The 6475-nt window shown below is 42.5% G+C and overlaps 1 pseudogene; it reads left to right on the top strand.

The window, feature by feature from the left end:
• The first annotated feature begins 569 nt into the window (after window positions 1–569).
• Window positions 570–6065, top strand: LOC102726459 (large ribosomal subunit protein P1 pseudogene; annotated as a pseudogene).
• Window positions 6066–6475: the final 410 nt, after the last annotated feature.

Genomic DNA, 6475 nt, shown 5'->3' with positions numbered 1-6475 from the left:
ACATTATACAGAAAGAAGTTAGGAGCATGCCTTATATGAAATATATGAATTGCATGCTCTTAATCCTAGTTTATGGTCATGTTCTTTCTTTTCGTCCTCTTCAAGACAAGGCAAGAATCCTGCCATGCCTGACTTCGGTGGAATATTGGCCATCTAGAGGAGCTCTTCAGATCAGAAAATCCAGTTGAATGAGTGAGATTACTAGCCAGAGAAAATCCTCAAGACATATTTTCATTTAGCTGATCAGCACCGCCCACCATTCTTAGAGCTAAAAAGCATCAGTGTGCGCCTGGAGACCAGATTCTGTGTTTTCTTTTCTTTCTTTCTTTTTTTTTAAATTTTTATTTATTTATTTGAGAGAGAAAGAGAGCACGAGCTGGGGAAGAGGCAGAGGGAGAAGGAGAAGCAGGCTCCCCGCTGAGCAGGAAGCCCTACTCAGGGCTTGATCCCAGGACCCTGGGATCATGACCTGAGCAGAAGGCAGATGCTTAACTGGCTGAGGCACCCAGGCACCCCAAGATTCTGTTTTCAATCTTTAGCATCTTAGTATCTTTATTATTGCCCACACCATGAAAGACAAAGGGCATGCAGCTTACTTCTCAGCACTTGAGCTTCTCTTGAGGTGAGATTCCCTTCATGTCTTTTCCATGTCAATCCAGCGCCCCCAGCCCCACAGCAGAGGGGTCCGAGAGCAGGTTTTTCCTCTCTGGGTGAAGAGGTGGTGGGATGAGACAGAGACGACTGACAGCCTTCAGAAAGAGGAGAGGCAGACAGGAAGAGAGCCCCAAGCCAGAGAAAGCTGTCGTCCAGGGCAAGGGACAGAGGACGACACTGGGAAGAAGGGAGTTGAGGGTGTCTTAGGAGAGCTTAATGCAAGAGCAGCTTTCTCCAGGTCACCTGCCTAAACCTGCAAGTGCAAATTAGATTTCAGATTAGATTTATATTCTGTTCAATTTCATTCCTAAATACAGCTTAAATTCTAAGGACAGAATCACTCCTATGTATCCTCTCCATTCCCCAAATCCTGTTTCCTTCTCCAGTCCAGGGAGTCTGAATTCGAACTTCCTTTAGTGAGAGGGAAAGTCTTTCCTTCCACAATAATGGATTAAAAGTCTTAAAACTGCCAACAGAGGTAGCACACTGGTGCGAATGAATGTCAAAACATAACTGAAAGCTCCTTTCCTGTTGTCTGGGGGGAGGGGAAGGAACCACAGAGGAGAAAGCAGGAACTGGGGACTCTGGCCAAGTGGTTTCTCTTCATCCCTGTGCTGAGAAGAGAGGCTGTGGACCAATTCTCTCTGCAAAGAGCAATGCAGGCATTTCAGCAGCGCCTAATCTCTGTTTTCCCATAATCTGTTCCACTTTTATAATAATTTCTAAAAATGAACACAAGCATTTTCTGAATTGTGGATGATTCCCTCTCTCTCTCTCTCTCTCGCTCTTTTAAAGATTTAATTTATTTATTTGGCAGGGAGAGAGAGAGCACAAGCAGGGGGAGCAGCAGGCAAAGGCAGAGGGAGAAGCAGGCTTCCCGCTGAGCAGGTAGCCCAGTGTGGGGCTCGATCCCAGGACCCTGGGATCATGACCTGAGCTGAAGGCAGACGCTCCAGAAAAACTGAATAAGGCCTCCTAGTTTTGGTGCCTGGGTTTGTTTCTGTTTGTGATCACATTCCTGCCAAGTGAAGGCCAAGCAATACCTCCAAATTATCTATAGATGAAGGTTTTCTGCTAGTTCAGGAAAGTAAAAGTGCTGGGAGAATTTTCATCACTACCATGTGACAGAGAAAAATCGAAACACCAAACTTGAAGAATCTGTGCATGTCAGTGAGTACAGCATTTGTATGGTACTCATATTTTAAGTGTTTTCCTTGTATGCCTTGTTCATACTAACTTACTACAGTTCAATAGCAGAAAATAGGTCAATATGCAATAACTAATTTGCTTAAAAGAATTTTTTTAAATTACAGTTTTTTATTTGGGAGGGCTACACCCCTACATTGATTGACCCATCCAAAAATAAATCTGTGGTTAAATGAACTCCATTTTTAAAAAAGAAATTTATCAGCGATGATATGATAATTCAAATGCACAGTCAGAAAAACCAAGTTAATAATAAGATGTTATGTTTTTACCAATAAGCCCCGCATTGGCGATTTTGCTTAAACAAAACCGTACTACATGTCACATTAACTTAATGTGGTCAATTTGAATTTTTTTGGGTTTGCTTATATTTAATTTGTAAATTGAATTGGTTTTATAGTTGCTTATATGAGAGCTGTATGCATAAGGAGTGGAGTTTACGCCTATTTTTATGATTGTACATATTTGTGTAATTTTATAATAAAGTCATCTAAGTCAATATATTAGCTAGTCATATATTAGTTAAGTTTGAGATAAATTCCCTGGACGAGACTTCCCAAAGGTTGTTCTATGGAATGCTAGTCCCAGAAAAGAAGCAACTGCAACAAAATGCATTTGTTAACCAATACATTTAGGAAATGCATTACAGCTCCCCTTTGGGAATTTACAGTACATGTTAGCCTACTTTTACATGAGAAAACTGTTTAAGTACGCCTGCAGTTTTCCAAAATTATTTGACTACATGAAACTATTTTTCATGGAATAATCACTGAGATCCTACGAAGTTCTCCAGAACACAGTAATGAAGAATTGTTCTAGACTAGGGAAAAGCAGATCACACACTTCTCACTGAGGAGATAAGCAAGATAACCAAGTCTGAAGCTTTGACGGGAATGTGGTTCCAGGAGGTGGGAGGAATTAAAAAACAGAAATGTTTTCTTCTGCGAATGCTAATGATTCATCTAAGGAAGGAGAGGTTGGGAGCATATTGAATGTCCAGGGTGGCTGTGTAGGCTGCTGTCCAATCTACAGCCAAACCTGATGAGGACCACTTGTAGAAGCGAGAGAGACACAGACAGGGATGCTTTCTTCAGTGTGGCCTAAAGGAGTGGACATTGGTGAAAGTTACTACAGAGCAGATTTCCCTATTTGTCCAGATGTCCAGAGATGAAATGACTGCACAGCACACGTGCTGTCCCTGAGCAGCTCAGACAAAGGCTGAATGGCAATGCGGATACAATTCAAGTATCAATTAAGTGGTTGGGATCAATGGTTTTTAACCTTGAGTTTCTACGAGTCAACTTTTTTGTGATCAAAATTGAGATATGTACCCAAGATAACAATGTACCCTACAGGATCATAAGAACACTTAAGTGATCACCGTGTATTAAAATGTTGACTCCTTAAATCCTCCCCAACAACCCAAGGAGGGAGGCACTGATTTTATCCCCATTTAATGGATGAGTAGCTGTGATGAGGAAACAGTCATGCACATCACTGTCCCTTTAAATTAATGACCACAGACCTCAAGTGGGCACCGATGCTGCCCAGCTATCAAACTACATCTCTCTTCCATTTACTCTTCTCTCCTCAAATCTCCAGCATCTCCCCAGTCCTCGCTCACAGACGATCCTGGTACTTTCCATGTCACAGAGAAAATTGGAGTAATCAAAGGAACTTCCACAATACTCCTACCAACTCCCATGCATTCTGCCCCCGCACTGTTCCTCCAGCTGAAGGACCTACACACCTAACTAGACCAACTCTCGCACACTGTATCATCTACTCAAGGCCCTCACTCAGCATTATCCCCTCTTCCTCCCACAGTATCAATTGTCCTGTGTGACCAGTCATTTTCATCATATGCATTCTGCCATTTCTCTTATTTTTGAAAAACTTCATTGCTTTCTCCCTTGCCTTTCTTAACCCCATCCCCTTTCAGCTGTACCACATTTCTTCTTTGCTTCCCTTTATAGCAAATGCCTCAGTCAGCTAATTGTTAATGCATCCAATTCTTCTCTTGCCATTCTTTCATAAACTGACTCCAATCAAGCTTTCACCTCCACTACGCCGCCCAAACTGCTCTTGTCAAGATCACCGGTGGCTGCCAGATGGCTAGATCCAATGGACACGATCTTAGTCCTCTCCCCTGACCTATTTACAGCATTTGACATCATTGGTCATTTCTTCCTCCTGGGAACACCTTCTGTGCTTGGCTTCCTGGTAACACACTTTTAGCTTTCTTCCTCCCTCACGGGCTGCTCCTTCTCCAATACGTTGCCTGGTTCCTCCACTTCCTCCAGACCTCTTCATTTGGAAGTGCTTCAAGGTCCAGGTTTTGAACTACTTCTTTTCTAATTTCCCTGGTCACCTCACCTAGTTTTATGGTGTTAGAATGTCACCTAAATGCTGTGGACTCCAAATGTGTCTCGGGCCCACACCTTTCTCTTGAGCGCCAAGCTCTTATACTCCACTGGCTACTTGACATCTCCAGTTGGATGTCTAATAGGTGTCTCAAATGTAACAACACTAAGCTTCAGATCTTTTTCAGTGAATGCGATGCTGCACTGCCCACATCCCCTTTCAGGATGGAGGCTCCTATCTCACTGGATCACAGCAAAGCCCCTGCCTAAGAATTGCTCTCAGCTGAAAGGAGCTGTCTTGCCTAAGGTAACATCCTCCTTGGAGGAATCTCCCTTCCAATGCCTGCTTGATGTGGGAGCTACAATGGCCTGGTCCCCTTGCCTTCATTTAAGACAACCCTTAAGAGTCATCTAGCTCCACATGGGATCAACTGAGGCCTCTGTCAAAACTGGATCACTTCTCTGTCTGCCTGACCCTACTTCTCTCGCTCTCATTACAGGTGGGGCCCTGCAACACTAATCCCTGTCTCAGATCTGTTTTCTGGGGAATATGGCTAAGATAGTAAATATTGAGAATGTTCCTAGGAAACAGACTCTAAAAAAATATTTTGGAACTAGATCACCAGCTTATTGGCTGGGTGTGAAAGCCTCATAACTGGTGGTAGGTGGAGTCCTTGCTATAGTGGTTTTTAAAGCTACCGTCATCAATTGTTCTATCAGTGATTGAGAGGGGTGTTGATATCTCTACTATAATTGTAGATTTATCTACTTCAGTTTAATCAGCTTTTGATGCTCTGCTATTAAATGCATACACGGTTAGGCTTGTTATCTTTAATCCTGGTTATATATCTTACTAAGAAGTATAGTTTGTTTCCCTTTGTCTGGTTTAGTGATGTGAGTCAGTAAGTTTCATTTTTAGTCTCATATTTGCATATGTTTCTTTTTGTTCAGGGCCCCATTTAGATATACCTTTGCTGAGAAGCTCCTGAAGACAGAATTTATTATTACCTCTGGCAATCATAATGAGCATGGAATCCACTGAGCACAGACTGCATGTGTTTGTTTTAATTTTATTGAGCATAGATTGCATGTATTAATTTATATATGGATTGGCTGCTCTTGGGTCAGACATATATCTGTTGTCCAAAATATGTGCATGTTGGGTGGGGAGTGGGAGGGCTGACATGATACAACATGACTGTACAGGGCTACTCCTTAGTTAGGGCCTATGGATGTGCCATTCCCTTAATGAAAAGTGGAGAACATATATACCATCGGTGACTAAATATAAGATGAACCTGAAATATAAGATGATTTTCCTTGTAAGATTTATCCATGTTGCTTTTTCCTTAGCTGCAGCTAGGGTGCTCAGTCTTTCCAAGGAAGCTAAGGCCACATTGGGGTGAGGCCCTCACTTGACCTGGTGACTAGCATCACACTCGGCAGTGCCCGCTCAGCAACTGCCCACACCGTGGCCTCCCTCTTGGAGCTTGCCTGCATCTACTTGACCCTCATCCTGCACGATGATGAGATGACTGTCATGGAGGATAAGATCAATGCCCTCCTTAAAGCAGCAGGTGTAAACGTTGAACCTTGCTGGCCTGGCTTGTTTACAAAGGCCGTGGCCAATGTCAACATCGGGAGCCCCATCTGCAATGTAGGGGCTGGCGGACCCGCCCCAGCAGCTGCTGCTACACCAGCAGGAGGTCCTGCTCCCTCCACCAGGTCTGCCCCCACTGAGGAGAAGAAAGTGGAAGCAAAGAAAGAAGAATCAGAGGAGTCTGATGATCACATGCGCTTTGGTCTTTTTGACTAAACCTCTTTTGTAACCTGTTCAATAAAAAGTTGAACTCTTCAAAAAAAGATTTGTCCATGTTGTTGCATGTAGCTCTAGCTTATTCACATCCTGTTTAATATTGCATTGTATGAATATACCATATTATCCATTTTTCAGTCGATATTCATATGGAACTCTATTGCTTTTCAAACTGTATTTAAAATGCTTGTTTATTCTGCCATACGACAGATAAAATTGTGAGGTCGTACTTTTAGGAAAAATTACTAAATATATAAATTTCTCTCCACCCCCCCATTTCCATCAGGGATAGCTCTTGTACATCTAAATATTATTTGTTTGATATCATTTAAAGCTAATTAATCTTTTGCCACCTGAAGTGCTTGGTAGTTCAGAATAAAATAATTAAGAGTGTGCTGTAACAGGAGGCTTTGCAAATAGCCTTCTTTTCTGAGTG

The sequence above is a fragment of the Leptonychotes weddellii genome, chromosome 4, assembly GCF_054177405.1.
Source record: "Leptonychotes weddellii isolate Sample4059 chromosome 4, ASM5417740v2, whole genome shotgun sequence".
Lineage (NCBI taxonomy): Eukaryota > Metazoa > Chordata > Mammalia > Carnivora > Phocidae > Leptonychotes > Leptonychotes weddellii.
This window is presented reverse-complemented; position numbering and strand designations above follow the sequence as displayed.